The 9,911-nt window shown below is 34.5% G+C and overlaps 1 pseudogene; it reads left to right on the top strand.

Moving 5' to 3' along the window:
- Positions 1-2,940: 2,940 nt before the first annotated feature.
- Positions 2,941-7,674, top strand: LOC114188368 (annotated as a pseudogene).
- The last annotated feature ends 2,237 nt before the right edge of the window (positions 7,675-9,911 follow it).

The raw sequence follows: 9,911 nt of genomic DNA, 5'->3' as shown, positions 1-9,911 counted from the left end.
GAATGGAAATTGTTGGTGCAAAGTGGCTCTAAAAGGCGAAGGGGTTTGAATAGAGCCTATACACATTTAGATATCTTTTCATATAAACATAATATAGCAGACATAAATAAAGCAAGGAGTAAGGAAGAGAAGAATGCACACTGGAATTTAAACTAGTTCACCTCCACCTAAGGCTACATATAGTCTCCTAAGTCACCTATTTAAGAAATTCACTAATCAACACCTTTAAATAGCATGAATATCCATCTCTCTAGGTTACAACATGTGTCAACCTCTCTAGGTATCATGAGTATCAATCTTTTCAAGTATCATGAGTTTATCTTCTCTAGGAGAAAGAGTACAAACCTTTATAAGTATGATGTTTTATTCTCCCCTAAGATCAAGAAATCACAATTACAATAAAGATAATAGCTCACACAGAACAGTTACAATAATGCTCATAGGGTTCATTTCACATAGTGAAGATATATAATGGTTTCACTTAATTCAATAACACTCTCTAACGAGATGGATATGACAATATATGATCATAAAGTATTTCTCTCTTTTCTCTTTTGTCTTCAAGAATGATTTTGACAATATTTAAACACTTGATTTTTTTCTCTATATAATCTCTTACATCTTCTTCATCTAGGTCTTTGTTTATATATATATATATATATATATATATATATATATATATATATATATATATATATATATATATATATATATATATATATATATATATATATATATATATATATATATATATATATATAAAGAATTGTCGATGTGAAAACACAAAGATAAAAGGTTGATATTTGAATAGGAAAAAGAGTGGATTCGTGGGGTCCTACATGAATTGGCTTATTCGAAAAAAGCCTTGTTCTTTGGAAGATCTGTCTTGTGTATGGTACTACATGGTTCCACCTTGCAAGAACTCTGAACCATTTTCTTGAAGCTCATCCTCTTCATCATAAATGATCTACTTATCCTGAAATGACCTAGCTCAAGAGGGAAATCCCAAATTATTGGACCTTTCAATTCAATCATGCAATCAAATAGAAAGCCCCAAGGACGCCATATTCTAGGAGCCCAGACAATGTGATTAAAAAAATCATCCTCTATCTGGCTGGTTGAGGACTCTTCCCCTTCTGAAAACTCTTATTCATATTTTTCATAGAGAAACCTCTTATCAACAATAGAATTAGATCCTTGGAGCATTGATGCAGAGTTAATTTTAGGATCATGCATTGCATCCATGTGTTTGTGATTTTTGAAAGAGAGGTAATAAGACCATCTTTGAGTGTGAAACTATTCTGGAAACCTTGGAATCCTCTCTCTTTTGTGATTATTTAGATTGTAGCTGTTGAAGATTGATCTTGGATCAATTCTTGGAGCTTTTTGCTTGTGTTTGAAGCTTGGATAAGGTGTTTGTGGTAGGCAGGGTTGTTCTACCACTGAGGTTTGATCTTTCTCAAGCTTTGTGTGTGTGCTTGGTGGTTTTTCAGGTTTGCAAGAGGTTTTTTGGTGTGCTGTCATGATTCTTGTGTGATTCAAGAGACTTGTGTGTGTATTGCTTATTTTGAAAGTGTAAAAGTGTAAACTTTGTAAATATTTTGAAATAGTGCAAAGTCATGCTTAGGTTGCCTTGACAAACTGGATGTAGCTTATGTTTGAGTGAACCAATATAAAAATCTTGTGCTCCAATCTTTTCTCTAACCCGTCTCTCTTGCATTATCATTTAAAGTTTAAAGAACTTGGATTTAAACCATCTTTTTCATATTCTTGAGTGTTTTGGTGGCATCTGTAGCATTGAGCATGTTTGCATAATCAATTAGAACATGTCTTGATTGTTCTTTCACATTGTTCTTGCTCCAAATAGCAAATCTACATTTCTGTATTTTCCCAGTATTTCATTCGATTGTTTTTCTGATTCAATCGATTGATTATACCAGTATAGTATCTGTCTAGTAAAATCTATCGACTAACTATGTTTTTGATCGATTGAAAGTATACTGTCTAGGAACTTTTTGCATCCAAACTTGGTGATCGAATTGATTCAATTAAAGATAGTTTTTAGCCTTTAAAGATTTCCTAAATTTTTTAACTAGCCAATTCAACCCGCCCTTCTTGGAATTTCAACCATTGCAAAACTTACAAAATATATCATAGGATATATCTATAAAACAACATTAAGCTTAATGTAAAAATATGCAATTTTATACACTTTTGAAAAGCACGTTATTGGAGTTGAATTTGTAGTGTTTTTTGAAAACAAAAGGATTATTCAACTCTTGAGAAGATCTTGGTTGAGTTTTGGAAATCTTAAAGCTAGTGGTGTCTAATGTTATTGGCGAGACTTCCCTATCATCATGTGTAGGTTTTTCTACTTTTGTTCTTGTATTTCTTAGTTATTTTGAAAAAGTTTTTCCCATATGCAATAGGGTATTGTATATTGTAGTTGTCTTCTTGTAGGGTTTAAGAAATGTACACATGTGTGGAAATCATTTTGTATTCATTAGTAAAAAACAATGTAATCTTTGAATTAGTGAAACACTTTGCTCATATTGCAAAGCATACAAAATGTAACTCGAAAGAGTGAGATTTGTCTCTTGTTTATCTTAGAATCTTTAGTTGGGTATGCTTGTGTAATCTTCAATTCATAGTATTCGTTCCTTAAAAATTATGTTAATGTTGATCTTAGTTATTTAAGATTTCAATTAACTCTCAATAATAAAAAAATTGGCGAAAGTATTGTTTTGACCAATTTAGTCCTTCATCTTTAAAAATGTATGAATTTAGTTTTTTAACTAAATTTTGTTATTTGACGTTTCAAGCGCATTTTATGATAGTATTTGAATTGTTTACGACATATTTTCGCTTCAATGTTAACTCAACTATTATCATAAAATGCGTTTAAAATGTCAAATAATGCGTTTAATTCAACTGCCATCAATGGTTAGAAGTATAGTATGTAATCACTTTCAAGCATATATTATTTGTTTCTATCAGAGAATTATTTTTTTCTATCATTTATTTCTAATTTCATTTGTACTTAATTTTTGTGTACAAGGTTTCTAAGGAAGCTGGTTTTGGGAGGAGCTTATTTGAAAGATTGAGTTCGTTAGGTTACCAAAAGTCTCTCCTAAAAGTGCAGCAGAGGATGCACCCGGAAATAAGTTCTTTCCCAATTTCTCATTTCTATTGCAACAAAATTCAGGATGCACCAAATGTGAAAAGACATGACTTTGGGAAGACATACCTCCCAGGACCAATGTTTAGTCCTTATTCCTTTATAAATTTAGTTGGAGGTAAAGAACAATTTGATGATGAAGGAAGGAGCTACAAAAATTTAGCAAAGGTTGCAGTTGTCATGACAATACTGAAAAATCTACACAAGAGTTTGTCTTCTATTAATATCTTCGACAGTAATTTCTAAGATCTTTTTATTGCCTTTTTATTATTCTTTCTGTCTTTGGTGCTAGACCTTAGATGGCAATGCAATAACACGTCCTTTTTGAAAAAACATCTGCTATATTTTAGTCTGCATTTCTTTATTTGACAGAAGTTCAGTTCTGAATAGAGGATTTAGATGGTTTATTCCATGGTTTCTAACTACGAAATTCTACTTGTCTTGGTAGTATTAACTAAAATTAATAATTTGATTCACCTTAGTGTGAAAAGATTAACTTTATTATTTTCACTTGTATATTCACTAATTCAAGTAGACAGAAACCGAAAACAGAAAGACAGTGCTTTTACAATCCATGCTGTCTGAATTTGAATAAAGGGCTACCTTTTCTTTGAAGCAGCATGGCTGACATCAAAACATGAATTCAGCATCGGTATTGTGACTCCCTATGCTGGCCAAGTTGCTGTAATTCAAGAGAAACTTGGAAAGATTTATGAAAGTGATGAAAGATTTAATGTCGTTGTGAGTTCTGTTGATGGTTTTCAAGGAGGGGAGAAGGATATTATCATGTTATCAACTGTAAGAACAAGCAGTAGATCATATCTTAAGTTCATTTCCTCTCCGCAGAGGACTAATGTTGCTCTTACAAGGGCTAGGTACATCTTCTGCTATTAACTTTTCTATTTATTGCAGTCTTAATTACTTGTTTCTTAGGGTATCATATTAACTGAAAAACTGCATTTCGTTTGATATCTTGCAGACACTGCTTGTGGATTTTGGGGAATGAATGGGCTATTACAAACACTGTAAATGTTTGGAATGCAATAGTGCTTGATGCCAAGAGACGTAAGTGCTTCTTTAACGCCGACCAAAACGAGGAAACTACGAAAGCTATATTGGATTCCAAGAAAGAGGCAGATCAGTTTGATGATTTGCTTGATATAAATAGTGTCCTGTTCAGGAGCAAATTATGGAAGGTATATTATCCTCGACTTATTTTTTATACTTTTTCTTTTATTAACTTCTGATTGTTCACTGGTACTTTTACATTTCTCACTTTTTTTCTTGTGTTGCACTGGTAATGTGTTGTTAGCAACTTCTTCAATGGTTATTTTCATTATAATATCTGAATGCACAACATCTAGCGTATAATCTACCAAAAGCATTTCCTGAAGTAATCGATGTTTGATATTTGATGACTCATTAAAATTAAATATAGTTGAAATAAATCCTTGTTGTTTACTCCAAGTTGAAGCCATTTATGCCCGACTAATTTACATTGATTTTCTATGTACGTATCTGCAGGTTTATTTTAGTGACAAATTCTTGAGATCATTCAAACGGCTAAAATCTGAAGTGACCAAGAATAGGGTTATTAACCTTCTTGAAAGGCTTTCCAGTGGATGGATACCCAAATGGATTAATGTGGACTTGTGTTGTGAAACATCATCTCAGATTTTGAAGAAGTTTAAGGTTGAAAATAACTATGTTATTTGTTCAATAGAAATAGTCAAAGGTTCAAGGTATATTCAGGTTTTGAAGATATGGGACATACTACATTTAGAAGATATCCAACAGTTGGCCCAACGCCTGGACAAAGTGTTCAGAAGATACACTGATGAATATATTAGGATGTGCAAAAAGAAAGGAACAAATAATCTTGCGTGAGTGCTTTCATTTGCATTAATTTAAAAACGTTTAAGCTCTTATTTCATTAACTGATAAGGAATTTGGTCTTTTCCCATTGTGAACAGGGGCATAGAATTTCCATTGAATTGGCAACTTTCAGCCAATATCCAAAAATTTGAGAATGTTCATAATGATGAAAATGGCAATGATGATACAAATGAAGCCGAAAAAACAAGGGTTGAGCAGGAAGAGTGTATGTTGTTGATGAAGTACTGTTCAATCTCGAAAGATTATATGGTTCATGGCCAAGATAGTCAAGAAGTGGATCTTCCGTACGAGGTAACTCATGAGCAGAGAAACATCATTCTCTTCTCAAAGAGTACATTTGTACTTGGTCGTAGTGGTACGGGAAAAACCACAGTTTTGATCACTAAGCTTCTTCAAAGTGAGATATTGCACAGTAAGGGAGTTCAACAGTTCTACGGATCTGAAATTTATGCAAATCTGGAACAGTCCAACGAGATTGCTACTGAGACAGAGAGACCAGTCCTAAAACAGCTATTTGTAACTTTGAGTGCTGAACTATGCCAGAAGGTCCAACATCGTGTTTCCCTGTTGAAAAGGTACGTAGATTGGATTCTGTCATAATACTATATCGTTTGACAACCTATTGTTTTTTACTTTATTCATAAAGGTAAAAATGACGATGGAAATTGAATGTGTATAAAGGCTTGTAGGTATAGACCCTTTTATCAGATTATTGATTTCATATCACATTATGATTTTTTAAACTTTCAACTAAAGTAGAAAGTTATAAGTAGTCTCACCAGTTTCATATACAAAAGAGTTTTGATATATGCTATAGGGTAATGCTATTATTACCTGACTATAGACCGTAAAAGCAACAAATGGATGAAGTTCGATAGTGAATTTACCTTTAAGATTGTTGTTTCTAATGTTTTTGTTTGATAAATATTGTAATAATATTAAATGTTGGGTTAATTTATGTCGTCTATTTGATTTTATATCTGAGAAAGCTGAGTTCCTGAAGGTATTCTATTGGTGCTCATCTACTTTCATTGAACTAAGAAGCCTTTTATTGTTTTATTATGGTTACTAAATTTTAATTTTTGATGCGCCACAGGTCCTTAGGTGAAGGAAGCACCTTAGCTGAAAATACTGCAGACCAATTTAAGAATATCCCAGATTCCTTTGACGGTCTTTCATGCGATTTATATCCGCTTGTGATAACATTTCGTAAATTTTTGCTGATGCTAGATGTGACATTGGGAAATTCTTATTTTGATAGATTTCATAATGTGAACCTTGGTTCAAGGTTGAAAACCTTCATGATGAAGGAAGTGAACTATGAAAAGTTTGAGTCATTATATTGGCCGCACTTCAATGTCCAGCTACGTAAAACTCTGGATTCTTATCTAGAGTTTACTGAAATAATGTCACACATAAAAGGTGGTACAAGAACGATCGAGCATGGTAAGTTAAGCATGGACGAATACTGTGATATATCTGAAAACCGAACTTCATGTCTGAGCATAGAGACAAGAATAATGATATATGACATATTTCAAAACTATGAAAAAAAGAATATTCAAATTGGCGATTTTGATTTGGCTGATATAGTGATTCATGACTGAGGGATCAGAGGTACAAGGGTGATCAAATGAATTTTGTATTCATAGATGAAGTGCAAGATCTGACAATGGCTCAGATTGCTTTATTTAAATATATTTGCAGCAATGTAGAAGAAGGTTTTGTTTTTTGTGGAGATACAGCACAGACTATGGGGAGGGGAATTGATTTCAGATTCCAAGATGTAAGATCCATTTTCTACAGGAAGTTTGTCTCAGAATCCGAGAGCTGGAATCATGACAAAAGAAAGGGGAAAGGACGAATTTCAGATATTTTTGTACTGAGTCGGAACTTTTGCACCAATGCTGAGGTTCTGCAGTTGTCACAAAGTATCATTGAAATTCTTCATCATTTCTTTCCTCATTCTATAGACATGTTGAAAGAAGAGACTGGTTTGAGAGTAGTGAAAATCCCACTTGTGATTCGATCAAGAAATGATGCAAATTCACTTCTGAAAGCTTTTGGACAAAGTACATGCAAGGGTGTAATTTTGGTGAGAGATAATTTAGCACGAGAAGAAGTGCTTCGAGTTGTTGGAAAATAAGCTCTTGTTTTAACCGTTTTGGAAGGGTCTTGAATTTGAGGTTGGTGGCACCATAGAACTTGATTGGTTTTACTCCTGTTTTTTCTTACTCTGTTTTTCTAAAGTTTCTTTCTGGTTATCTCAGGATGTGTTGTTGTATAACTTCTTTACCTCTTCACCTCTGCAAAGGAGATGGAGGGTGATATTTGACTATATGAAGGAACATCATGTAGGAATACAAACCTACTCTCGAGGATATTTTGATCAAGATTCAAATCAAAGCGTTTTGTGCTCAGAACTGAAGCAACTATATGTTGGTGTTACTCGTACGAGGAGTAGACTTTGGATTTATGAGGATGCAGAAGAGTTCTCTACAGCTATGTTTGACTATTGGAAAATGAAGAATCTTGTCCAATTCCAATAGCTGAACTATGACACGTCGAATAGGTCCATTATTTTATGTGTTGATTATTGAGGATATGCAAGTAGCTTTCATAGATGAGGAAAGCTTTTTTTTTTGTTGTAAATTCTTCATCCTGCAAGGGTTTACCAAATTTTAAGCATGTACGAATCTAAGAAGAAGACGACAAGTAAACAATGGACCTCTAATATTGTTTTTCTTACACAAAATCCTATTTTTCTTTGACTACACTCTAAGGAGGGCACGTGAACTAACCTAAGTACCTAACACTCTTGCCCCTAAAATTAAAATGACAATCAATAACCATTCCTAAATTGACAAATTGTGAGGGATCCCGGTGTGTTGACACTTTGTTTTGCCCTCCATTTCACACTATTAATAAAAAAAATAATATTAATTTTAACTTATGTGGTGCAGGAGTCTAATACAAGATATTGCGGAAAATTTCTATACATACGTTGTTTTGTGCATAACACATAACACGAATAACTACATTAATACACAGAGCTAACCTTCTACTGGGATTAGATCCCTTGGTGTGTATTGGCTTTTTCTTTATACCTAAGCACTTTAATGAATAATTCAGTTGTTTAATATTAAGTGTTGTTATTACCAAATGCAAAGACCGAACACAACCAAAACGACACACCAAAATGCCATGAACAAACCATAACTAGATCGACTACCAACGACGACAGACACCCAATAAGGAACAACAGCTTACGGTTGGGCGAGTCAAATTTCGATTCCAACAACCACTTCGAACCCTAAGCTTGAAAATGAGAGGGAGAAAGGCTTTCCTCAACATGAGATTGAAAGTTTACCAAAAGAAGTGACACGGTTGTATCCTCAAGCCTAGGTGCAGCCCAAGCATTCCTGAAGGCCATGGACCATAATTTCCTAAATAGGCCCACTATTTCTGCGGCAACCCATTTGGGGTACAATACACAATGGGTACTTCTTCCTGCAACCCCAAACCTTCTCTTGTACCTCCAATAATTACACTTTTGACCCTAATCAAAAGTATGAAACGGATTCCGAAATCCGTTTTATAAATTTTCATGTTTTTTTATGAAACGGATTTCGGAATCCATTTCTAGAAAAAAATTAAAATTTGTAAAACGGATTTCGGAATCCGTTTCAGAAATGTATGAAACGGATTCCGAAATTCGTTTCACAAAAAAATAAAATAAAATTTGTGAAACGGATTTCAGAATTCGTTTCAGAAATGTATGAAACGGATTCCAAAATCCGTTTCACAAAAAAAAAAATTGTGAAACGGATTTCGGAATCTGTTTCAGAAAAGTATGAAACGAATTTCAAATTCCATTTCAGAAAAGTATGAAACGGATTCTGAAATCCGTTTCTAGAAAAAAAAAATTAAAATTTGTGAAACGGATTTCGGAATCCGTTTCATACTTTTCTGAAATGGATTCCGAAATTCGTTTCACAAAAAAAATATTAAAATTTGTGAAACGGATATCGGAATCCGTTTCAGAAAAGTATGAAACAGATTCCGAAATCCGTTTCTAAAAAAAATTAAAATTAAAAACGTGGTTGTCGTTGATGTCGCTGAGGGAGGGGTCGACGACGAAGGAGGTTGAGCTGGGGGAGGGCTGGGGGAGGCCCATGGAGAGGGCGGGGAAGTGGGTGGAGGAGGCGATGAGGAAGGCGAGGCCTTCGCCGGAGGGGCAGGAGGGAGAGGAGAAGATGGAGAAGGAGAAGTGGGAGGAGAAGGAGGCGGTGGAGTTGGTTTGGGGGACAAGAAAATAGAGGGTCAAAAGGGTAATTATTGGGGGTACAGGAGGAGGTTTGGGGGTGCAGGGAGAAGCCCCCATGCACAATTCCTAGTTTTTGCAAACTATGGACCCAAATGGAAGCCCCTTAGGAAGCTAGCCAACCAATGCATGCTTGGTGGGAGGGCCCTTAATGAGAGCAAGTGAGGTGAAACACATGCTAAAAGCCATGCATGACTGTGCCAAAGAAGGAGAATTAGTGGTGTGGGTGATTTGTTGAGTTGTGCCATCACTAATATGGTGAGGCAAGTGGTACTTAGCCAGAGAATATGTTCAAACAAAGAGTTGGAGTGTAAGGAGTTTAGGAGATGATGGTGGAATGAGAATGTTTATCATCTGATTTTCTTTCCTTTTTCTAATCATAAGATGTATCCTTTACCGTGAAGAATTTGTTCACTGCAAGCACAAACACATTAACTAGCATCATAGAATGGGCATTGGCTGAAATGTTAACAAACCCTAGTACTGTTATTAGGGCACAAAGAGATATGGATG

The sequence above is a fragment of the Vigna unguiculata genome, chromosome 6, assembly GCF_004118075.2.
Source record: "Vigna unguiculata cultivar IT97K-499-35 chromosome 6, ASM411807v1, whole genome shotgun sequence".
Lineage (NCBI taxonomy): Eukaryota > Viridiplantae > Streptophyta > Magnoliopsida > Fabales > Fabaceae > Vigna > Vigna unguiculata.
This window is presented reverse-complemented; position numbering and strand designations above follow the sequence as displayed.